The sequence below is a fragment of the Urocitellus parryii genome, chromosome X, assembly GCF_045843805.1.
Source record: "Urocitellus parryii isolate mUroPar1 chromosome X, mUroPar1.hap1, whole genome shotgun sequence".
In the NCBI taxonomy this organism is placed as follows: domain Eukaryota; kingdom Metazoa; phylum Chordata; class Mammalia; order Rodentia; family Sciuridae; genus Urocitellus; species Urocitellus parryii.
This window is the reverse complement of record NC_135547.1, coordinates 705,778-732,504: the sequence shown is the minus strand read 5'-3', so window position 1 is coordinate 732,504 and position 26,727 is coordinate 705,778. Positions and strand designations below refer to the sequence as shown.

At 35.3% G+C, this 26,727-nt stretch overlaps 2 protein-coding genes across 5 annotated transcripts in view; one reads left to right on the top strand and one right to left on the bottom strand.

Moving 5' to 3' along the window:
• Spry3 (sprouty RTK signaling antagonist 3) overlaps positions 1 to 7,576 on the bottom strand; it is a 119,160-nt gene extending 111,584 nt beyond the window's left edge. Inside the window, exon 1 of the mRNA XM_077793847.1 lies at positions 7,468 to 7,576. The gene's annotated coding sequence lies outside the window, so the exon portion shown is untranslated. The remainder of the gene's footprint in view (positions 1 to 7,467) is intronic.
• Tmlhe (trimethyllysine hydroxylase, epsilon) overlaps positions 7,180 to 26,727 on the top strand; it is a 73,755-nt gene continuing 54,207 nt past the window's right edge. Inside the window, exon 1 of one of the 4 annotated variants that reach the window (XM_026415066.2) lies at positions 7,180 to 7,334. The gene's annotated coding sequence lies outside the window, so the exon portion shown is untranslated. The remainder of the gene's footprint in view (positions 7,335 to 26,727) is intronic. The other 3 variants (XM_026415067.2, XM_026415064.2, XM_026415063.2) reach the window with 3 other exon arrangements.

The following is a 26,727-nucleotide window of genomic DNA, read 5'->3' as shown; positions in this document are numbered from 1 at the left end:
TTGCCTAAGACTCCTAACAAAAGGCAAACAGATGCATATCTTTACAGATAAGTAGCTACAAGAAACGAGATGGCTTCCTTGTACATATTTTAAACCAAAGCCAACAGGCCCCAAACTGAATGATCCTGGGACATAAGATCACTTTCTTTATTGTAAATAGCCAGATCATTGAAAAAGAAGTTGTCCATTTTTACACCAGCCATTTGATGGACCCACTTCTTTCGGCCTAGACTAGTTCCATCATAAAGGAAGCCCCTGAAGGCTTCACTCCAGGGTCAATAATCAACAAATTCTTCAGAGGAAAAAAAAAAAAGATTTCTGTGGTAAGGATTTAAAATCGTCAAGTCTGAAAGGTTCTCATGGCTGAACTGTCCAATTGACATCTGGACCATTTTCAGAAAAACATTTGCAATAATGAGTCACTTATGTTTTCTACATTCAATCCTGATTCTCCCATGAGAATCTCTGTCTACTTCTCAAACTCCTGCTGATTATATACTCTGTGTACTCTGTCCACCTCTTTCTTGTTGTCATGAACTTTGTTATACACCAAAACTCTCTTTCTTGAGAAAACCCCAATTAATTGTTTTGTTATTCAATCTTGAAAAGAAACAAAAATGGATGAACCAGTCTCTGGCTATAATACAAGTTTAAAAGTGGCCATGATGAGTCCAGGAGTACACTTGGTACATGGCAAAAATGTTAGAATACTAGCTGTACGATCTATTTCGGTCTATATGTTTATGTATGCCTATATTTATGATATATGGGTGATATTACATAACTCCTCATGATTTTGCCAAATTGTTGTAAGACTTCTATTAAATTTGTTTGAAGAAAATACCCTTATATAATTATTATCTCAGAAAAAAAAACAGGATTAACCCAAATACTTTTCAAGTTCATATGACTTGTATAATCTTTGGTAAATAAGAATATTATTGATTTTATTAAAATAGGGATAGCTTCAGAGTTTTTAGCATTAAATATGATGACAATATGACGAGCCACCTGTCTTACCTACGTACTAGTAAAATAAGCTTATATTATCTCTATATTAAAAATTTTGTCAACAAAAAAAGATGGTGGCTAGCTGTTTAATATCTCATCTTTACAAACAATCAAAGAATAATTATTAAAAATATGGATGTTAAATATATGTAAAATATTTCCTTCCTATATCAGAAGGTTTTAACATTTTTATCATTAGGAATGTAAATTTGAGGTTGAGAGAAATCTCTACAAACAATAATTTAATTCTTAGATGTAGCCAACACAGAAAAAAACTGTAAGAATAGAGATAAAGTTTTATCTCCTCTACAGTTTCTTGTCATAGGGAGACTAAACACATTTGGGACTATTGGCAAACAATATTCTGTACCACTCAGACAAACTATACCATGAGAAAGCACATGCTTCTAGAAATTGATTCATAGATTTGCCAATGTATGGATTGGTTGTGTTATGGACAGTTCACAATAATTTCCTTCCCCTGGTGTTCACTGGAAATTAAGGCCACTTGGGGTTAAGAATTTTAATTAATATATGTTACTAAAATTAGTAGAAATATTAAGGTAAATGGCTTTCTATGCAAGCAAACAAGAAAGATAAGATGTGATTTTGTTAAGGAAAAGCTATAAGGTATGAGAATGTTTTGTGAAAAGAAAAAGAGTATTTTTTTTTTTTTGCCCTGAAGTCAGATGACTGGTTATTCTTAAATGGGAAGAAAAGTTAAGAACAAAAATCAAATAGATGAACAAGATTCATAAGATTTATGGAAGAAAAGTAAATCTGGTTACCACCCTTTCACCATGCTATAAAGGAACCATAAAAAAGGGAAGTTTCCCACTGTACCATGTTCAGGAGCTATGCAAACAGCAGGTGTACAACTTTAACTGATCTTTACTCAAACACCACTAGGTGGCCCTCTTTTCCAGCCGCCAGTGGCCCACGTTGGGTCTTTGGAGAATTTGCCCGCTCTCTCTGTTCTGCCTCTTCCTTGGTTCAGATCTATTTGGTCTGGCTCACTCCAAGTAGCTCTCCCGAAAAGTTTCCATACCTCCCATATTCAGAAGCCAAAGCATTTGGTAGTTGAAATTCATGCCAAACTTGAAACAGATGAAACCAAGTTAGTTTCCACTGAAGAAAGCTTCCAGTGGGGTTCCTGAAGGCTCACTATTGGTGGTAGTAGTATGCCAGCTGCATGGAATTTGAAGATAACCCATAAGTTTGGGGAAAATATTGAATTCTGTAGTGAACTAGCCAATCCAGGAATTTACACAGGTGGAGGCTACTCTCCAAAAGGTGGATGAGAACATTCATGTTCAACAAAAACATTTAGATGAACACCATGGAGCTTTAGATTTCCTCCTGCTTATGGTGGAGGCATGTGCATGCTGCTAAATAGAACTGTGTGTTGCACTTAACTTTCCCCTGATTTTACCAAAAAGGTACCGGAAGGCTGAGAGTGTAGCTCAGTGACAGAGTGCTTGCTTACAGTGTGTGAGGCCCTGGATTCTGATTCAATCCTCAGCACCACAAATATAAAAGAAGGTGGCAGAACCAGGTATGGTGCCTGTATTCCCAATTACCCTGAAGGCTAAGATGGGAGGATAACTGGAGTCCTGGTGTCAAATATGAGCCTGGGCAACAATGAGATGGGACCCCTTTAAAAAATAATGATACAAAAATTAAAAGGGTGGCTAATATGGCTGTCTCCCTAGATACAGTCACTGAATACAGTAAGAAATTTCTGAGGGTAAGGGAAAACATAATATGTTCTCAGATGACAGTTACCTGGCAGGTTACTTCACAGCGAACTGAACAAAGACTATAGACAATTGAACTAAAATACTGTCAAACTATATTTATTGCCTGAACTTTAAAGTATTTGATTTTGGTCATTTTGTTCATTTCATTTGACACTCCTATTAAGGAGTATACTTCAGTTTCTCCTGATACTCTTCATAAAAGTCTCCTTTGTGTGTGATACTTCCTCAAGGAGTCATACATGCTCATATTGCAGTCACCCTTCATACATTAACTGGTCTCATTATAATTAGAATAATAAAATGATGAAGAAAGCATAATAATCCAAATAATTTGAGATTGTGAACTGTGAATTCCATACTGACACTAAACAAGTCCCATCATAATGGCAATAGAAAGTGGTATCAGTGCCCAAGATTTTGGTCGATCTCTCAAAATTGAAAGGCTGACCAGAAGAGAAAGAAATTGCTAAATTAAATTAAATTTGGCCTAAAGCTATCTCTGTGCTTACTGAAGTGTAATGTAACTTAATATGTAAACAAACTATAACCTAATTTGAGAATAAAGTCATTCTCCCATCTCCACAGTTTTGCTTTCCATGGTTTCAGTCAACTGCAGTCAACTGTGATCCAAAAATGTAAAATGAGAAATTCCAAAACCAAACAATTTTATTACAGTATGCCATTATAATAGTTCTATTTATTGTTAATTATTCTTGTTAATAGTTGAATGTGCCCACATTTATAAATTAAACTTTATCATAGGTGTATATGTATAGAAAAATAGTCGCATATATAAGGTTTGATGCTATCTGTGGTTTCAGGCATCTGCTGAAAACTGCTCAGACATGTTTAAATAACACAGGCAACAAGCCTATCCAATCCGGCTCTTTTATGTCAGTTCCATTTTCTGTCTATAAATACTGCCTGCCCATGTAGAGCTTTCTCAGCCTATTCTAATTCTGAGGGTTGCCTGATTCATGAATCGTTCTTTGTTCAAATAAACTCTTCTAAATTCAACTTGTCTAATATTTTTCTTTTAATCATTTTTAAGGACGATTTTTGATGAATGAAAATCAAGATCATAATTAATTCAGAATTTTAACCACTCTTTAAGACCTCTTAAATCTATAGACAGGATTAGAGAGCGTTAAAGTTTCAATAAGATGCTGATAAAACTACCATGTAGGTGTTAACAAAAGATGATGGCTCTCACATAATCCAATACAGAATTCCATGCAAGACATGGCTGTTATTTAGCCTAGAGTGAAAGTTGGCAAATTATAGTCCCTAGCCAAATCCTTCTTCATGTTTGCTTTTGCAAATAAACTTATTGGAACACTTCCATATACATTCATTTATGTATTGTCTGTGATCTATGACTGCTTTTGCTATATGAAGGTAGAATTACTCAGCTGTAGACAGAGACTATATGTGTCTCATAAAGATCAAAATATTTATTATCTGACACTTTACAGAAAAAAAAATTACCAACCCCTTACTGGAGTATTAGCAGTGCTGGAAGTGATAAACGAATGAGCATATTATATTTTGGAAACAAAATAGGAATAATCTTGGTGTGTCTTAGAAGAAACAGCAGTGTGGCAGGAACATAAAATATACCATATTTATTGCTTTTTCTATTTTATTTCCTAGCACATTTGTATATACCTTTTTATTCAGCCATTAATTCATTCATTCCACAAATATTGAAGTTCCACTCTGTACCAGACATTGTGTGAGCTGCTACACACATACACACACACACACTCACATGCGCATGTGCACACATACGCACACTCATGATCATCATAATGGATACCAAGAAGTAAATGCATACAATGCTTAGTTACTAACAATAAGTGCTAACTAAAATTGAGTAATAAATGGAGGGCAACTAATGCAAAAAGGGAAACAAACTTTTGTTACACTACCCATTTGGTATTTATCTGAAATTGCATGTCACTTTCCTCAAATTGTAAGTGAACCATATTTTTCATGGTTGCTCATACCTCTTCTTCAATCACTAAAATAACACTATCATCATAGCAGCTACTAGTCACTCATATACTGTATTCAAGACATATCCAGGTGCTTTACATATTATCATCACAATCATGTGAGATAGATACTACTGTTATGCCCATTTGTGGAATAATAAACCGAGAATCAGTGAGGTTCTTTATCTGAAGTTTCATAGATACTCCATCAAGTAGAAGTCAGGAAAACTATCTTTTTCTTCCTCCTCTGCTCTGCCTTGCTGCTGTATGGTATCATCCACCAAAGGTATCACTACCATTGTTATTATCAACCAATATCTAGGCCAAAGTCTTCTGTCTAGAGCATTAGTGGTAGAGTACAGGGTATTGTTTCTTTAAGCTCTTAGTATAGTTTATTATACACATCAACTATATAGGACCAACAAACAAATTTTGTGAAAGAGCTCTTTGTAGGTTTTATTTGTGCTTTCCTTATAGCTTCTGACCTATGTCTAGGGCAGAAGATTACCTATCTTAGCTCTGAAAGTTAACTTGTTGTGTAATGCTGGTGAAATTGCTTAACCTATCTGTGCCTTAGTTGCCTTATTGTTAAGGTAGGGATAAAAATATTATCTGCTTTAAATATTTGTAATGAAACACTTAGCCTGATGCTTGCCATGTAGTACAGGTTTAATAAATACTGGTTCCTATTATTTAAGGCAACTGTCTTCTTTTAACTCACAAACAAGCATGTTTTGACTATCAACTTCTTGTCTCTTTCTCTCTACTTTGTTGATTTCACCTTACTTTTATTGATTTCATTTGCTCTAATTGCTACTGTCATGCTCTTTCTTGTTACTGGATTTTGGATCATGCTGTTCCCTCTGTTTAGAATGTTCTTTCTTTTCCTATTTGCCTGGCCAAGTCCTGTTTGTTCTTTAAACATAAGGGCATAGAATATATCTAGGTTTTATTTATCATTTTATACCCAGAGTTTAGTACAATGTCCTACATTCACTAATGTTTGCTCTGGGACGAATACAATGCAGACTAAATGTAGACTGTCAACTTATTCAGTTTGTACTGTTAATATATATTGTGTCTATAGTTTTGTTTGTCTACTCACTGGTTCTAGGCAATTCTCAACAAAGATTCATTAAAGCATAGACACATGATCTGTTTGGAAAAGAAATATAAACAGTACAAGTTTTCTGCTCTGAAGAAGCTACTGCTTCACTGGAGGACAGAGATGTAAAAGGAGAAATTACCATCCAGAATCAGTCATATACATGAGGTCTATACTAGATCCATTGGGCATATTGGACACATGGAAAAGGAGAATATAAACTAACTTTGAAAAGACAGTGAAAGAACCATAGAGAAGGTAATCTCTCAATTGAGTAAGAAGTGATAAGTATCAGCTTCCTAAATAAATGTGGGTAGAGCTTCCATGGAGGAATGAATTCCAGGGTAGAAGTGTGGAGTATTATTAAAAGGCTCTTTGGAGTGGAGACTTTTTCTTCTGTATATCTTTTTTTTAAAGAAACTGGTGTTTATTTTAACTTGTACAAGACATTTCGTTTCTTACTTTTTGTCCTTAGACCAATATTCTTCATCTCTAATAGTATGATAATGTACAATACTCCAGAATCGCTTACTTTTCAATGTATATGCATTGAATTTTCTTCTTTATTCTTTCAGTATTTTTCCTCTGTCCTGTATTTTTATTGAAGATATTATTTCACTACACTTTTTAGTCTTTCCTTCTAATATGTACTGTTTTTAAATTTTTTAAAATATTTTTTTGGTGTACCTTTATTTTATTTATTTATTTTTATGCGGTGCTTTGGATAGAACTCAGTGCCTCACACATGCCAGGCAAGTGGTCCTTGCCTGGCTACAACCGCAGCCCCGGTTCTTAAATTTTTACTTGCGTAAAGTGTTTATTCTTAATGTTTGTTCCCCTCTAGTGTTCACTGTATTTAGCATCGTATCTGAACTTGGATTGAAGCTATTCAAGTTAACTCACAGGAGTCCAGCAATGACTGGTTGTGAAGTAGGCAAGTTCAAGAAAGTGGCCAAAGGGTGATGGAAGAATTTTAGTTTTAGTTCAGTTCAATAAGAAGCACCGTGAGGGGCTGGGGATATAGCTCAGTTGGTAGAGTGCCTTGCATGCACAAGGCCCTGGGTTCAATCCCCAACACTAGAAACGGCAGGCAGGCGACCTGAGTTTTACAGCCGCAGTAGCGTTGCGTTTGTGTGTTCTCCTTCCCGAAACTATGCCCCCAAATCTGTTCAATGAAGGCAATTGAGTAGGGCGTCCAGGCCCAGGCCCAATCCCTCTGGATGTAGGTCTTTAAGGCGCCTCTGCAGCGGCTTAGTTAAGCGGCGCGCAGACACAGCACCGGCCGGAAGGAGTGAGGCGGAGCCTCAAGGCTCTCAGCAAGGCCCGAGCGGACTGGGGGAGGGGAGCGCGGGCCGACAATCTGGGGGGGAGCAAACGGCCTTGCAACTGTGCATTCCAAGGCCCTCCTTGTTTGTATTTCTACCCATTCTGCGGAGTTGGGAGTCGCGACCTCCAGCACAGGTAGGTCCAGCCGCGTGGGTCGGATAAGGGGTATCTTTGGCTGTGGGTTTGCCTAGGCTCTGGCTTTGGAGCCTGGTGCAGTGGGCGGCGGCGGCTCTCCCCTGCTGCTCCACCTCAGAGTGGTGGTACTCACCTTAACTCTGGTGGAAGAGAAGGACACTCCCGCCTTGCCTTCAGGGCTGGCGTCACAGTTTGTGCCAGTTGCGCGACAGACTATCGGCGTGGGGCTAAATGGGCCTAGCGCTCAGGAAGAGCTGCAACAACTGGAGCGAGCTGGCGTTGGGACTGACGCTTTGCGTACATTGTTTTCAACCTCAGTCAAACCTTGCAGCCCTGGATCTGTCACTCACTTGGTGTCTAGACTTCAGCAAGTCCCTACCTCTCCGTACCTCACTTATCCTTCCCTTGCAATGGAAAGAGAAACTCAACTTTTGCAAGACCTTCCAGCGCTGCCTTCTTTAGTGCTCATTATCAATTAATGTTCTCTGCCCAGATTTTACCCTTTGTCTGTCCCTCCAAAACAAGGTTGCCTAAGGGGTGGCCCAGTAAGGTATTGGGGAAGTTACCTAAGAAGTTCACTGTTCGGAAAACAACTCTGAAGAGCCCTTTAATAATACTGGAAACGGAATTCATGTTATGCATAACTTGAATGTCAACTCTGAATAAGCTCTTCTGGATGTTTTACCTTTTAGGATTTTAGCTACGTGATTGCATACTATTATATATGTCGTATATTACATTGCTAGCAAAACTTTCTTGAAAGAGTTGAGTGAGTTAACTCCCTAAGTAAGCACTGAAAGAAAACCTTTAGCTCTCAGATTTAGAAATACTTCCATAATCCCCTCATACAAAACTCTTACAATTGCTTCTTTTTAAAAATATTTTTAGTTGTAAATAAACACACAGTATCTTTATTTATATTTTTATGTGATGCTGAGGATCAAACCCAGGGCCTCACACATGAGAGGCATGCACTTTACCACTGAGCTACAGACCCAGCTGTACAATTGCTTCTTAACTTGATATTATACACAGTTGATTTTACATTCATTAATTGTAAAAACATACAAGAAATATAAATACTATAGATCGACATCCTGATGTCAACTTTCAATTCTTCCTCATAAGGAGCAGGTTTGATAATCATAGTGGAAACTATTAATTATGCAAAATACTTTCCACAACAACTACAAAAATATACTAATTTATCACATGCTTAAAAATATACTTTGCATCATAACCAGTAAGATGAAAGAAATGCACACTGGAGTGGTAGAGTCTGGGGGCTTCTTTAGTATGCCCCTCCCATTTCTTCATTTCTTGGCAGTGTGAACTGACACCAATCACTTCCTTGTTTTGGTGTATGTACCAAGAATGATGAGTATTTCTGCATTTGTGCTTGTCAACTCTGAGAAGGCAGTAAAATATCCAAACCAATCACTCCATGTTTAAGATGTTTCAGACAGCTGTATTTTCTATATGCCAAAGCTGGGGGGTGGTGAGTTAATAAACTCTTTGGTGGATGCTTGGAGTCTAACCAAACAGATCAACTGACTGGCTACCACTGTGACCCTCTGTCTACAAGGCCAAATGTGCCTCATGCTCATATGGTCTGGGCATGAACCTGCCATTGCACCACACATAAATTTGTAGGATAAGACTCTTGGGGAAGCCCAGCCTGTGCCACACCTGCAGGTTCTAGCAAGGAGGACCTGATATATAGTGAATGTTTTTTCTGGGTGAGGGAGAGGCCTGATAATTTCTCAAACGGTCTGATGGAAATCGTGCAGGACATCTGTTGACCAGCCTTCAGGGTGAGTTTAGCACTGGCCATTTGGCAAGAACGGGTGACTGCTTTGTTTAGCCATATTTTTTATTCTGCTCATCTATTTTTACCCTATTCATCATACCCTATTTGTTTACTCCAAAGACAATCAACAAATGTCTGCTCTGTGCCAGGAATGCAACTTCAAGCATACTCAGTATTAGGCATCTTCATGCACCTCCACTGTCTATATGTAATCAGTATAAAATCTTGTCACTTCCACATGCTGAATATTTTTCAAATCTATCTGTTTCCCCACCCCACTACTCCAAATTTCAAACCAGCAATATTATTTTTAAAGTTTTAAATTTTAAAATACAAAATTACTGCTTCACTCTCAGACCTCAGAAGAAAACCACTTACCCAATCACAGTCAGCAGTGCCACAACAGACGGTAGCCTAAGGAGCGCTGCATGGTCTCTCACAAATCATCAAAGAGATGACCTGTTTTTTTCTTTGCTTCCTAGGATGTTCTTAGTTGTTTTTTTTATTTTTTCCTTTATTTTTTTCCCTTTTGGTACTGGGGATTGAACTCAAGGACACTGAACCACTGAGCCACATCCCCAGCTCTATTTTGTATTTTATTTAGAGACAGGGTCTCACTGAGTTGCTTAGGGCCTCATCTTTGCTGAGGCTGGCTTTGAACTCATGATCCTCCTGCCTCAGCCTCCCAAGCCACTGGGATTAGAGGCGTACGCCACCGCCCCCGGCTCAATTTTTTCTGCGATATCTTTTACATACCATAAAATTGGCCTGTTTTGACTGTACACTTCAAGGATTCTTAGCAAACTTATCAAGAGGTGTAGCCATCATTAAAATCTGACTTTAGACATTTCCATCAACTGAATGATATCTCATTTTCGTACTTGTAAGCCATCCTGTGACTACCAGCAGAACCAGGCAACCCCTAAGCTACTTTGTCTCTATGGATTTACCTATTACAGTCATTTCACATGACAGGAATCATAGAATGAGTGGCCTTTTGTGTCTATGTTCTTATTCTTCTCATAATGTTTCCAGGGCTCATCCTTATTGTAACATGAATCAGTACTTAATTCATTTTCATGACTGAATCATATTCCATGGTATGGAGAAGCCTAATTTTTATAGTTTCTTTTAATTAGTGCATGTTTTAGTCAGTTTTTTCACTGCTGTGACCTAAAGACCTGACAAGAACAAGTGTAAAGAAGGAAATGTTTATTTGGTACCCATGGTTTTAGAGGTCTCATCCATAATGTGGAGTCCAATTGCTGTGGACCTAAGGAGAGGCAGATGATGGCAGAAGGAAGTGGAGTTGGAAAGCACCTCAGGACATAGAAATCAGGAAATCAGAGGGACCTCCACTCACCAGGGACAAACAATATAGACCCCAAAGGCTCATTCTCAGGGATCTACCTCCACCTGCCTACAGTTACTACCCAGTTAATCCTTCTCAGTGGATTATGTCATTGATTAGATCACAACTCTCATTATCCTATCATTTTACCTCTGAACATTCTTTTGTTTTATAGCTTTTGGGGGACAGTGCATATCTAAATCATAACAGTGCATATGGATATACATAAAGGTCAGGTTCACTGTGGTATATTCATATCTATATACATAGGAAAGTTTGGTCAGATTCATTCTACCATTCTTCTCTTTTCCCATTCTTCCCTCCTCCCCCTCAACTCCCTCTACTCCACTGATCTCTTTTCTGTTTTCTTGGAATTTTCCCCAACTTTTTCTTCCTTTTTGCCCCCTTATTTTGGTCAAGCTTCTGTATCTCAGAGAAAACATTCAACCCATGACTTTCTGGATTTGGCTTATTTCATTTAGCTTGATGCTCTCCAGTTCTATCCATGTATCAGCAAATGACCCAGCCATCTGCTTCTTGGTATATTCCAAAAGATTGAAAATCAGCACACTATAGTGATGCAGCCACACAATTCTTTAATTGTATGATTCTTTAATGTTTAATTATGTTCAACAATAATATAATTCTTCTGTATGGCTGAGTAAAACTCCATTGTGTATCCATACCACATTTTGTGTATTCATTCATATGCTAATGGGTACCTGGGCTGCTTCCATAGCTTGGCTACTGTGAATTGTGCTGCTATAAACATTGGTATGGTTGCATCATTATATATGCTGATTTTAAATCTTTTGAATATATACCAAGGGGCAGAGTAGCTAGGTCATATGATGATTCCATTCCTAGTCATTTAGGAATGGAATTGAACCCAGGGGCATTTAACCACTGAGCCACGTCCCAAGCTATATATATATATATATATATATATATATATATATATATTTTAGAGACAGGGTTTTACTGAGTTATTTTGAGCCTTGCTAAGTTGCTAAAGCTGGCTTTGAACTTGTGATCATCCTGCCTCAGCCTTCCAAGCTGCTAGGATTACAGGAGTGTGCTACCACACCTGGCCATTTTTAAAATCTTTTGAGGAATCTCCATAATGCTTTCCAGAGTGTTTGTACTAATTTGCCATCTCACACACTATGTAAGAATGTACCTTTTCCCCACATCCTTGCAAATGTTTATTATTATTTGTATTCTTTTTTAATATTTATTTTTTAGTTGTAGTTGGACACAATACCTTTATTTCATCTATTTATTTTTATGTGGTGCTGAGGATCGAACCCAGGGCCTCGCAAGTGATAGATGAGCGCTCTACCGCTGAGCCACAACCTCAGCCCTATTATTTGTATTCTTGGTAATTGCCATTCTGACTGCAGTAAGATGAAATCGCAGTGTAGTTTTGCTTTGTGTTTCCCTAATTGCTAGAGATACTGAACATTTTTTCATGTTTTTATTTGCCACCCATATTTCTTATTTTGAGAAGTGTCTGTTTAGTTCTTTTGCCATTTATTAACTGGATTATTTGTTTTTTGGTATTAAGTTTTTTGAGTTCTTTATATAGTCTGAATATTAATCTCCTATCTGAGGAGCAGGTGGCAAAGATCTCCTGTAGGCTCTCTCTTCGTGCTATTAATCATTTCCTTTGCTATACAGAAGCTTTTTAATTTTATGTTGTCCCACTAATTGATTCTTGGTTTTATTTCTTGAACTTTAGAAGTCTTGTTAAAGAAGTCAGTGCCTGCACCACTATGTTGCAGTGTTTGATCTACATTTTCTTCTAGTAGTTGCAGAGTTTCTGGTCTAATCCTAGGCCTTTGATCCACTGAATTGACTTTCATGCCAGGTGAGTGGGGTAGGGAGGAGAAATCTAGTTGCATTCTTGTACATATGGATATCCAGTTTTCCCAACACCATTTGTTAAAAAAGCTTGTCATATCACCAACATGTTTTTGGCACCTTTTGCATTTTTCTCTGCCTTCTGTTCTGTCCCATTGGTCTTCATGTCTGTTTTGGTGCCAATACCATGCTGTTTTTGTTATTATAGCTCTGTAGTATAATTTGAGGACCAGTGTTATGATACCTCCAGCATTGCTCTTCTTGCTCAGTAGTACTTTGTCTATTCTGTATCTCTTATTCTTCCAAATAAATTTTAGAACTGCTTTTTTTCTAGTTCTGTGAATAATGCCATTGGTATATAATGGGGATTGCATTGAATCTGTATAATGCTTTTGGGAACATGACCATTTTAACAATATTAATTATGCCTATGCAAGAACATGGGAGGTTTTTCCATCTTCTGGGTTCTTCAATTTCTTTTTTTGATGTTCTATAGTTTTCATTGTAGAGGTCTTTCCCAAGATGTTCTTTTTGTGGGTTTTTTTTTGGGGGGGGCATTATGAATGGGGTAGTTATCCTAATTTCTTTTTCAGGAGATTCATTATTTAAGTATAGGAACACAAATGATTTATGTATGTTGATCTTATATCCTGCTACTTGACTGAATTTATTTTTCTGCTCCAGCAATCTTCTGGTGGAGTTTTGGGGGTCTTATAAATACAAGATAGTGTCATCAGCAAATATAGTTTGACTTCCTCTTTTCCTATTTGTATCCCTTTAATTTCCTCTCTTTGATTGCTCTGGCTAGAGTTTCAATGGCTATGTTGAATAGGATTGGTGAGAGTGGACATCCTTCTCTTATTCCTGATTTTAGAGGAAATGCTTTCAGTTTTTCTCCATTCAGTATGATGTTAGATTTGAGTTTATCATATATAGGCTTTACAATGTTCAGGTAAGTTTCTTCTCTTCCTAGTTTTAAGAATGAATGAGTACTGGACTTTCTCAAATATCTTCTCTGTATCTATTGAAATTATCATGTGATTCTTGTCCTTAGCTCTATTTATGTGGTGAATTACATTTATTGATTTCCATATATTGAACCAACTGAATCCCTGGGATGAACCCCACTTGATCATGGTGTACTATCTTCTTTAATTTTGTTTTGAATGTAGTTTACCAATATTTTATTAAGAATTTCTACATCTAATTTTGGATATTCCTCTGATGTTTTCTTTCTTTGATGTGTTTTTGTCTGGTTTTGGTATCATGGTGATACTGGCTTCATAGAATGAATTTGGCAGTGTTCGCTCCTTTTCTATTTCATGGAATAATTTGAGAAGGACTGGTGTATGTTAGTTCTTCTTAAAGGTCTGGTAGAACTTGACTAAAAATCCATCAAGTCCTGGACTTTTCTTGTTGGAAGGATTTTGATAGCTGCTTCAATTTTATTACTTCATATTAATCTGTTTATGTTTTCTATTTCATGATTCAGTTTGGATAGCTCATATGTCTGAAGGAATTTGTCAATATCTTCAAGATTTTTTAGCTTATTGGTATATAGCTTTTCAAAATAGTTTCTAATGAACTGGATTTCATAGTGTCTGTAGTGATATCTAATTTTGTTAATTTGGTTATTCTCTTTCTTTTGGTTAGTTTAGCTAAAGATTTATCAATATTTTAAAAAATATTTTTAGTTGTAGATGGACACAATACCTTTATTTATTTATTTTTTTAATGTGGTTCTGAGGATCGAACCCAGGGCCTCACACATGGGAGGCAAGTGCTCTACTGCTGAGCAACAACCCCAGCCCAAGGTTTATCAATATCATTTATCCTTTCAAAGAACCAACTCTTTGTTGCATTAATCCTTTGTATTGTTTTTTATCCTCAATTTCATCTCCAATCTTAATTATATCCCATCTTATACTGATTTGAGTAGTAGTTTGTTCTTTTGTTGCAATGTTAGATTATTTATTAAATAACTTTCTACTTTCTTAATGTAGGAACTTAATGCTATAAACTTTAATCTTAGAACTACCTTTATACTGTCCCAGAGGTTTTGATATATTGTATCTCTATTTTATGAGATGTTTCTTCTATGAAACATTCTTCATTCAAAACTGCATTATTTAATCTTCGGGTATTAGAGTGGCTTCTGGTTTTTGTATTGCCCTTGATTTCTAAATTCATTCCATTATGATCTGCTAGGATGCAAGGAATCATTTATGTTTTTTGTATTTGCTAAAATTTGCTTTGTTCCACAAAATATGATTCATTTCAGAGAATTTTCCATGTGCTCTTGAGATGAAAGTGAATTCAGTTTTTGATGAATGAAATATTCTATAGAAGTCTGGCAAGTCCATGTGATTAATAGTATTTTTTAGCTCTGTAGAATCTTTACGCAGTGTATATCTGAATAACCTATCTAGAGGTGAGGGGGTATGTTGAAGTCACCCAATATTGTGGTATTGTTAGACTACATTTTTTAAAATCCACTACGTTAGACTAAATTTTTTAAAATCAGTGGACAGACATGTAGATTGTTTTATATCTTTTCATTGTTGTGAATAAGACTACTATAAACATTTGTGTATGAGTTTTGGGGATGGACATTTGTTTTCAGTTCTCTTGGGTAGATAACTAGTAATACAATTGCTTGGTCATTTTATAATTAATATTTTGCTAAACCATTTTCTAAAGGATAGTACTATTTTATATTCATTTACATGAGCCATCAGCAATGTCTGTGGTTCTAAATTTTCCATATCCTCATCAATCCTTGTTATTTTCCCTTTAAAAACATTGTAGCCATTTCCCTAATGACTAATGGAACACATTTACATGTGCTTTCTTGACATTTGTATATGTTCTTCAGAGAAATTTCTACTTAATATTTTGCCCATTTTTAAATTGGGCTATTTGTCTCATTATTGAAATGTAATTTGTATACAAGTAATTGATCACAGATGGCTTGTCTTTTCATTGTCCCATTCTTATCTTTAGGAGAGCAAAGGTTTTGAATTTTTATAAATTCAATTTTTTATAAATTCAACACAAATTTCCAATTTATGATTTTTCCCTTTTGCATATTGTATTTCTTTTTTCATTTTCTTTTCTTTTTTCCTTTCCTTTCCTTTTATTTTCTTTTTGGTATTTTATCTAAGAAATCTTTGCCTAATCTGAGATAAGGAGGGTTTTATCCTAAAATTTTTATAGTTTTACTGTTTCTGATCCATTTTTAGTTACTTTTACATATGGTAAGTTAAGCGTCTTAATTTGTTGTTTTGCATTTGGATATTGGATATCCAATTTTTCCATCACCATTTGTTGAAATATTATTTTTGGTGTTGAATTGACCTGGAACTTTTTTGAAAACTAGTGTACCATAAATATAAGGATTTATATGTAAACTCATATTATCTGGGCTATTCTGAGTTCTTTACATTTCCATATAAATATTAGGGTCAACTTCTCAATTTCAATACATAATCCTGCTTTGATTTTTTTTGAGAGAGAGAGAGACAGAGAGAATTTTTTAATATTTATTTTTCAGTTTTCAGTGGACACAACATCTTTATTTTATTTTTATGTGGTGCTGAGGTTCGAACCCAGTGCCCTGCGCATGCCAGGCAAGCGCACTACCGCTTGAGCCACATCCCCAGCCCCTGCTTTGATTTTGATGGAGATCACCTTGAATATATATATTAATCATGGGAAATCTGCCATTTTTAAAACATTGAATTTTTTGATCCATGAATGTGAAATGTCTCTCTTTATTTACATCTTTAATTGCCCTCAGCAGTGTTTCATATTTTTCAATGTAAAAAGGATTTCACTTTTTTATAAAATGTATTCATGTTTTATTCTTTTTGATGCTATTGTGAATTATCTTCATAATATCACTTTCTGATTTTTCTTTCCAAGTATATAGAAGAACAAATGACTTTTTGGGAGGTGAATACTGGGGATTGAACTCATGGAGGAGCTCTACCACTGAGTCACACCCCCAGCCCTTTTTATTTTATTTTTAAATTATGAGACAGGGTCTCACTAAGTTGCTGAGGCTGGCCTTGAACTTGGGATCTCTTGCCTCAGTCTCCTGAGCCAGTGAGACAAATGATCTTTGTGTATTGATTTTATATTATCCTATACTATTGTTGAGTAGAATTATTAGTGTGTATCTTTTTGATGAATTGGCACTTCCATTCTCATAAAATGTCCTTACTCTAGTAACATTTTTTCTTAAAATCTATTTTGTCTGATATTAGATATCAGTCTAGCCACTCCAGTTGTATTATGGTTGTACTTTGTACATTTTTATCATTTTATTCTTTTAAAAATATTTTTTACTTGTAGGTGGACACAATACCTTTATTTATTTATTTTTTGTAGTGCTGAGGATCGAACCCAGCTCCTCACACATGCCAAGGAAGTGCTCTATCAGTGAGCCACATGCAACCCCAGCCCTCTTTTTATTCTTTTTATCCACTTATGACTTCATATATGAAGTAATTCTTGATTGACAGTTTGAGTTTTTACTTTCAGCATTTTTTCATTCTACTGCCTTCCAGCCTCCCCAATAATGTGTGGTTGCTTATGCCTCTACTTAGTTTTTTAATTGTTTTGTTTTTCTTACCTTTATTTTTAATGCCAACTTCCTAGGGAACACCCCTAGGCCATACCATGGTGATCTTCCAGTGATTGTTCAGATATTGTGCTTAAACATATCTACGTTACGTGTGGATTGGGACACACATTCAACATTCAGAAAAATTAAGAATTCTATCCTGGCTATTACACTGCCTATATAACACCTCACATTTGGCCAGGGACTAGAAAATAACTGAAATAATTTCCAATTTCTCCTGAACTTGTGTAAAAACATGCAGAACTCCAGGAATATGTGGGGCCTTATCAAAGCCTAATATAGCTTTCTCGTTATATAGTTTTCTCTGTTAAATTTTTGGCTGGTCTCTCACTTGCTTCAAACAATACTCCAACTTCTGGCAGCCATGACATTTGTCTTCCCCCATTGATTGCTACAAGAATGCTATAGTTTTGACAAATGGGCATTTTTTCCCCTCAGAACTCAAAAAACAGGTCAGCTGCATTCACTCTTGGTCCTTATGGCTTCCATGGAATGGAGCTAGGGGTAAGGTGGGAGATCAGAGTGGAGTTCATTTTAACTGCTATGTAATATTCCATTGTAGCAACAAACTGCAATTTATCTACTCTCCATTTGACATTATGCTTAATTTTTTTTGCTGTTGCTGCAGTGTCTCTACATATGAGAACTGTCTTCAAGTTAAATCCTATAAGACCTAATTCTTCCTCTTCATAATAAATATTTTAAACCAACTTCTTTACAAACCAGAAGTGAAATACATAGATAATTAATGCAAACTAGCTGTACATATAATCTTAAAATATGAGCACAATGCCTTAAGTATAATTTAAAAGAAAAAGTAAATATGATTTACAATAAAATAACAGACTTGCATATATTAATACTGGAGCATGACAACTTGAAGTAGCCAAATGTTTACAACTATACATAGATTACAGTGAATAAAACTGCTGCAAATACATGCTTGTCTCACAGTTATCACTGGTGACAATTTTCTAAAATAATGAATAATTTTAGATAAAATTTTTAATTTTGGGGGGGATTGAATTCAGGGGCACTCCACCACTGAGCCACATTCCCAGACCTATTTTGTATTTTATTTAGACACAGGGTCTCACTGAGTTGCTTAGGGCCTCACTTTTTTACTGAGACTTACTTTGAATTCACAATCCTCCTGTCTCAGCCTCCTGAGCCACTGGAATTACAGGTGTGTGCCACCGCTCCTAGCAAGATACATTTTTGAACAAAAGAAAACACATATTTCTCTCAGTGTACTTGATACATACATTCAAATGCACATTAAATGTGTGCAAAATATCATACTTACATGTAAAAAGGAAGTTATGTTCTGGATTCTAATAATTATAAACACGGTTTTCATCTGTACACATATTCAAGGCAATATTTTTAAAAATAGGCAAGATTCTCCATTGTCTGGGACTGTCCCAAGCATTTCAGGATGCCTAAAACCCTGAACCCACTAAATGTCAATAATGCTCCTGCAGTCATTGTAATCACCCACTTACCCATTCCTATACATTTCCAACATAATCGTAAAGGTGGCAAGACCTCCAATAAGAACCACCAATCTAATCTAGCATAAAAGTAGTATTACAACGCAAAAGTGCATGCATGTCTTCAATTCTGGTAGATGAAAAACGCCAAAATGTTTTTCAAAATAACTGTACCAACTTTTGTCTTATCATCAATATATAATGGTAACTCTTAGTATTTTAGTGTTAAATATGTTTGCTATTTTTTTCTATACCCTTCAACAGGCTAATATAATTTCATTCTATACATGATTACCTAAAAGCATTTTACAAACATTTTTATCAGTGAATTATAATTACATAATAGTTGGTTTCATCATTACATATTCGTACATGCACACAGCATAATTTGGTCAATTTTATTCTCTAGTACCTCCTGTTTCCCTCCTCTCTTCCCTCCCCCATCCCCTTCTTCTACTCTATTCATCTCTGTTCTATTTATATGAGATCTTTTTTTTCCCCCTTTCTTCTTTCTGGTTTCCCCATATGAGAGAAAACATACAACCCTTGACTTTCTGAGTTTGACCTCTTTTGCTTAACATCCATTTTCCTGCAAATGACATATAATTTCACACTTCATTATGGCTGAGGAAAATTCCATTGTGTATATATAGCACATTTTCTTTTTTTTAAGAGAGAGAGAGAATTTTTAATATTTATTTTTTAGTTCTCGGCGGACACAACATCTTTGTTTGTATGTGGTGCTGAGGATCGAACCCGGGCCGCACGCATGCCAGGCGAGCGCGCTACCGCTTGAGCCACATCCCCAGCCCCTACAGCATTTTCTTTATCCATTCATCTACTGACAGGCACCTGGGCTGGTTCCATAATGTGGCTATTGTGAATTGTGCTGCTGTAAACATAGGTATGTTTATATCACTGTAGTATGCGATTTTAGTTCTTTTGAATAAATACCAAGGAGTGGGACAGCTGGGTCATATGGCAATTCCATTCCTAGACTTTTGCAGAATCTCCATACTGCTTTCCAGAGTGGTTGTACTAATTTATTTATTTATTTTTTTATTGTTGGTCGTTCAAAACATTACATAGTTCTTAATACATCATATTTCACAGTTTGATTCAAGTGGGTTATGAACTCCCAATTTTACCCCGTATAAAGATTGCTGTATCACATCAGTTACCCTTCCATTGATTGACATATTGCCTTTCTAGTGTCTGATGTATTCTGCTGTCTGTCCTATTGTCTACTATCCCCCCTCCCCTCCCCTCCCCTCCCCTCCCCTCCCCTCCCCTTCTCTCTCTCTACCCCTTCTACTGTAAATCATTTCTTCCATTTGTATTATGTCTTACCCCTCCTTTCCTCTTATATGTCATTTTGTATAACCCTGAGGATTGCCTTCCATTTCCATGCGATTTCCCTTCTCACTTCCTTTCCCTCCCACCTCTCACCCCTGTTAATGTACATCTTCTTCTCAAGCTCTTCGTCCCTACCCTGTCCTTGTTTCCTCCCCTTATATCAAAGGAGTCATTTGGTATTTGTTTTTTAAAGATTGACTAGCTTCACTTAGCATAATCTGCTCTAATGCCATCCATTTCCCTCCAAATTCTATGATTTTGTCATTTTTTCCATGGTTGTACTAATTTAAAGTCCCACCAATGGTGTATAAGTATTTGTTTTCCCCTACATCCTCATCAGCATTCATTATCATTTGTATTCTTGATAACTGCCATTCTAACTGGAATGAGATGAAATAATATACTGTATGATTTGCATTTCCCTTATTGCTAAGGATGTTGAACATTTTTTCATTTGTTGACCATTTGTATTGTTATTTTGAGAAATGTCTATTTAGTTCGTTTGCCTATTTATTTATTAGGTTATTTGGTGTTTGATGCTAATATTTTGAGTTCTTTATTGGCATTGCATTACATCTGTATAACCATTTGGTAGTATAACCATTTTGATATTAATTCTGACTATTTGTGAACAAGGGAGGTCTTTCCATATTCTAGTGTCTTCTTCAATTTCTTTCTTCAGTGTACTGTACTTTTTATTGAAGAGATCCTTCACCTGCTTGGTTAGATTTGTTTCTAGGTATTTTAGTTTTTAAGGCTACTGTGAATGGGATTGTTTTCTTGATTTTTTCAGTACATTCACTATTGTTATATAAGAAAGCTATTGATTTTGTATTTTGATTTGTATCCTTGAAATTTGCTGAATTTTTTTTTACTTGATCTAGAAGTCTTCCAATGGAGTTTTTAAAAATCTTCTAACTATTGAATCATGTTATCAGCAAACAGCCATAATTTGGCTTCTTCCTTTCTAATTTCTATCCCTTTTATTTCCTTCTCTTGCTTAATTTTTCTGTCTAAAATTTCAAATACTATATTGAATAGGAGTGCTGAGAGTGGACATCTTTGTGTTTTTCTGATTTTAGAGGAAATGCTTTCAGTTTTTCTCCAAGAATCATGATGTTGCATTTGGGCTTGTCATATATAGCCTTTATAGTGTTGAGGAAAGTTCCTTCTATTCCTAGTTTCTTCAGGGTTTATAAATCATGAATTGGTGCTGAATTAATTTTCCATATATATGAATAATACCCCAGTGAATCTCAACATCATATACATCCACAAGAATGGGGTCCTAATTAGAATAAGCTATATTCCATGTTTGTATAACCATATCAAAATAGATTCTACTGTCATGTATAACTAAAAAGAATGAATAAAAGTTTTTTAAAAACTAAACTGAGATTTCATCTCACTCCAGTCAGAATGGCAATTATTAAGAATACAAGCAACAATAAGTGTTCCTGAGGATATGGGGAAAGAGGTACACTCATACATTGCTGGTAGGACTGCAAATTGGTGCAACCACTCTGGAAAGCACTTTGAAGATTCCTTGGAAAACTGGGAATGAAACCACCATTTGACCCAGCTATCCTACTCCTCAGTTTATACCCACAGGACTTAAAATCAGCATACTACAAGAGACACAGCCACATCAATGTTTATAGCAGTTCAGCTCACAATGGGAAAGCTATAGAACTAACCTAGGTGCCCTTCAACAGATAAATAAAGAAAATGTGATACACAAGATTATTAATCAGCCCATAAAAATTAAATTATGGAATTTGCCAATAAATGGATAGAACAGGAGTTTATCATGCTAAGTTAAATAAGCCAGACTCACAAAAATCAAAGGTCTAATGTTTTCTCTGAGATGTGGAAGGTAACCCACAATAAGGTAGGTGGGAAGAATAGAAATTCAGTAGATTACACAAAGGGAATGAAGGGAAGGAAAGGGGGGATAGGAAAAGGAAAGCGAATGGAATGAATCTGACATAACTTTCCTATGTACACATATGAATACACCACAGTGAATCTCCACATCATGTACATCTGAAAGATTGGGGTCCTCATTAGAATAAGATATATTACATGCTTGTGTAATTATATCAAAATGGATTCTACTGTCATGCATAACTAAAAAGAACCAATAAAAAATAATAAAGACAATTTATCTTGCAAAATAAATAAATAATATTATTCCTAATATCTTTTATAGATATGTTTAATATCTATAGAGCATCCAATTATATTCCCTCTTTAATTGCTTAGGAAAAACATTAATTTTTTGTGCCTTTATTGTTTTTCCTCTTGGTTAGTCTTGCCAGAGGTGCACTGATTAAGTGAAAAGACTAATCAAGAAAAAAAGATAAAGGCACAAAGAATGAACGTGTGTTTCTTCCACCATGTTTTTTTTTCATGCTTTTCAAAAGATTTTCTGATTTCTGAGCTTGTAAGCATTTAAGGATGTAGGTAGCAACTAAAGCATATAAACTACATGTTTTTCTACTTGCTATCTTTTAAATAGATATTTGATACAAATATAAGACTATCTGATAGGTATATATCAGCTATGAAGCATACTCACATAAAGAACACATATGGATCTGAAACCCAATTCAAGAACTGTATGATGCCACTATTTTGAAACATGTAAAAAGTTTATAGCTGGGGCTGAAGTTGTGGCTCAGAGGTAGAGTGCTTGTCTGACATGCATGAGGCACTGGGTTCAATCCTCAGCACCACATAAATAAATAAAGAGATATTTTTTTAAAAGTTTATAGCCTAACCTTGTCAACAGTATTTTAGTTTATCTTAATTATTCTTCATTTGTTATGTGCACTAACTTCTTTATGTCCACTAGGTAAGCACATTAACTATTTTTTATATCTGTTTTTGTATTTAACATTTTCTTCTTATGTCCAATTACTGAGATATGTTTGTTAAATTCATCCCTATGATAGTGGGCTTATTAATTTTTCCTTCTAGCTATGCCAGTTTTTGCTAAATATATTTTGAAGCTATGTTGTTAGGTGCATAAAATTCATTTTTTAAATATTGTTCTCTGATGAAAAATCCTTTCATCATTATACAATGATTATCTTTATTTCTGATAATGCTCTTTGCCTTAGAATCCATTTGTTCCCTATAAAATATAGCTGCCCATATTTCTTTTGGTTAATTTTTGGTGGGTTTGTAATTTCCTTTTTCACTACTTAACAGTTCTTTGTTTTATTGTTAATGTCATTTGTAGACAGTGAATAGATTTTTTAAAAGTAAGTCTATATATCATATAATTCAGCAATCATGCTCCTTGATATTTCCTCAGATGAGTTCAAGACATGAACACAAAAACATGCACATAGAAATTTATATCAGCTTTATTTATAATTGCCAATACATGGAAGCAACCAAGATGTCTTTCAATAAGTGAATGAATAAATAAGGTAGAGTGTAGTGGCACCCCCTCCTCCACAAAAAATCTTAACTGGGCCTCTCCAGAAATCTTCACTATGGCTGATTTTAGAACTGTCAACAAAAGAGTCTCTACAAAAGAGTTCAGTGTAGATAAACTTCCTATTTTCGTGTTGCCTTGTTTTACTTGGCCACTGGCCGGGAAGATACCAGCACTCCAGGTGCTGGACACCCCCTTACTAGTTTTTCACAAACATGTATCCTGTATAGTACTTTGTAGAAATGCGTAATCAAAGCCTCTGGCCTTGAGCTGGGCTTCACAGAGAGGTCTACATTTTTTAAGATAAGTTACCAATTGGGCTCCATGGTAACAGCTGGCAGGGGGAGGAAAGAAAGGGGAGAAGAGGCTCTCCCCTTCTCAGGTGTTGTCCTTGAAGAGTTAACTTGCCCAGAACAGTGAAAGAAAAAGCTGCTTGTATGTGAACTTCTGCAGACTGGGAACTTCTGAGCTCCTCCCTTACATGCTGGTATAAAACTCTGAAACTCCCTGAACTCGGGGTTCAGGGGATTGATTGATTACAGCAAAGGCTGTACCCTCTGAACCTGGCTGCAGCCAAATAAAACTGTTTCCTGCTGTCTTTGGTGCCTTGCCTCATTTGTCCCTACAACAATAGTACATCCAGACAACAGAGTATTATTATTCAATGCTAAAAAAGAAATAAGTTATCAAGTCATGAAAAAACATGGAGGAACCTTAAATTCATATTACTAAGGGAAGGGAGCTAATCTGAAAAGGCTACATACTTATGATTCCAAATTATATGACATTTTGAAAAAGGCAAAACTGTGGAGACAGTAAGTGGTCTCCAGGGGCAAGATGGGTAGGGATGGATGAATATGCAGAGCACAGGTTATTTTTAGGGCAGTGAAACTATTCTTGATAGTACTGTTCTATGATTACTCAAATGATGGATACTGTCATTTTACATTTATCAAAACTTACAGAATATACACCAAGAGTGAACCCTAATTTAAAATATGGACTTTGGGTTATAATAATCTGTCAGTGAAGGTTCAGTAATTTTAACAAAGGTAACACTCTTGATGGGTATATGGGAACTTTGTATACTTTATGCTTGATATTGTCATGAACCTAAGTTCTAAAATATAAAGTCTGAAATATAGTTCTTTTCAGTAAAGGAAAAACAAAACCTGAGGGAAGCCTGAGAATCCATCACCAACCAGAGGAGCCCAATGAACATGATGTCCAAATGTAATGTAGTATCCTGAATGTGATTCTGAAACAGAAAATGGACATTATGTAAAAGCTAAAGACATCTAAATAAAGTGTGGAATTTGTAATGTATCAATATTGATTTTTTGATTGTGACAAATGTATCATGTTAAAATAAGATAATAATAGGGGAAACAGTATATGGTATATGAGAATTTTTTACTATCTTCACAGTTTTTCTATAAATCTAAAATTGTTCTAAAACAAAAATTTTTATTTAGAAATCTAAAATAAAAATTAAGTTTATATAGAAAATGTCAGTTTTCTCTTAAGATGTCTAGAATTCCCAAATTTGGTAAGATCACAGTTACAAAGAAAATATACAAAAATTAATTGTATTTATATGTAGTAGCAATAAAAATTGGAAATAGAAGTTATTTGTGCACCATTTAAAATAGCAAAATTAAAATGAAATGCTTAGGGATGAATTTAACAAAGAATTTGCAGTACCTTTACACTGAAAACTATAAGACCTCCCTGAGAGAATCCAAATGGTCTAAATGATGGAGAGATGCGCTGCATTCATGAATCAGAAGTCTTAGTATTGTTGAGATGTGTTTTCCCCAATTGATCAGTAGATCCAATGCAATACTCATTAATGTCTTAGCAGCCTTTTTGTAGAAATTAACAAATAAATATTAAATTTTCTATAGAAAACAAAAGGAACTAAAACAATTTTGAAAAATGAGAACAAAGTTGAAGGGGTTTAAGTGTCAAATCCATTTTGAGTTGATTCTTGTATAAGGGGTAAGATAATGGTCCAGTTTTATTCTTCTGTATGCCAATATACATTTTTCCCAGCATCACTAATTAAAGAGAATGTCGTCTTCCTGGTGAGCATTCTTTGCACGTTCATTGAAAATCACTTAACAGAGCATGTGTGGGTTTATTTCCATGTTCTGTATCCTATTCCACTGGTTGATGTGTCTGTTTTTATGACTGCCATGCTGTTAAATTATTACAGCTTTGTAATGTATCTTGAAATCAGGGAGGGTGATGCCTCTTGAATTGTTCTTTTTGCTCAAGTTTGCTTTAGCTATTCAGAATCTTTCATGGTTCCATGTGAATTGGGTTTTGTTTGTGTTTGTTTTTGGTTTTTTGTATTTCTCTTGTGTAATTATAGCAAAACAAAATTGCTGATTTACATGGTAATTTCAGGTTTAACTTTAAAATGAATATATAGTGAAATTATTAAATCCTGTTAAGTAACATAAATACGCCTCACATACTCAGCATTTTATATGGTAAGATCATTTAAGATATAATGCATTAGAAATTTCACCATAATGTACAATAGATCTTTTGACCTTATTTCACCTAATTGAAATTTTGTATCCTTTGACTAGCATCTCCCAAATTCTCCTGCCCCCAGCATCTGATAGCCCCATTATACTCTTTTTTAGTATGAATCCCACTTTTTAAAAAATATTTATTTTTTAGTTGTAGTTGGACATAATACCTTTATTTCACTTATTTATTTTTATATGGTGCTAAGGATCGAATGCAGGATCCTGCATATGCGAGGTGAGCGCTCTACTGCTGAGCCACAACCCCAGCCCATGAATTCCACTTTTTTTACACTGCACATATAAGTGCAATCATACAGTAATTTTTTTCCATGCTGGCATATTTTACTTACTATAATACATACAGATGTTTCACCTCCCTGGTTAAATTAACTTTTAAGTCTTTTTACATTATTGTAAATAAGATTGTTTTCTTGATTTCTTTTCCAGATAGTTTGCTGTTAGCATATAAAAATGCTTACTTTTGCATTTTGATTTTTTTCCCTACAACTTCCTATATTTATTAGTACTAATAGGTTTTTGGTGAAACCTTTAGGTTTTCTAAATGAAAGATCATGTTATCTGCAGAGACAGTTTTACTTCATCCTTTTCAATGTGGATACATTTTATTCCTTTCTCTTGCTTAATTGTTCTGTCTAGGATGTCCCATACTGTATTGAGTAGAAGTTTTAACAGTGGGCATATTTGTCTTGTTCCTGATCTTAGAGGAAAAGCTTTCAGCTTTTCACCATTAGGTATGTTGGTAGATGTGAGTTTGTCACATATGGCCTTTGTTATGTTGCTGTTCATTCCTCTTTTTTTAAATATTTATTTTTTAGTTGTAATTGAACACAATACCTTTATTTTATTTTATTTTTTATGTG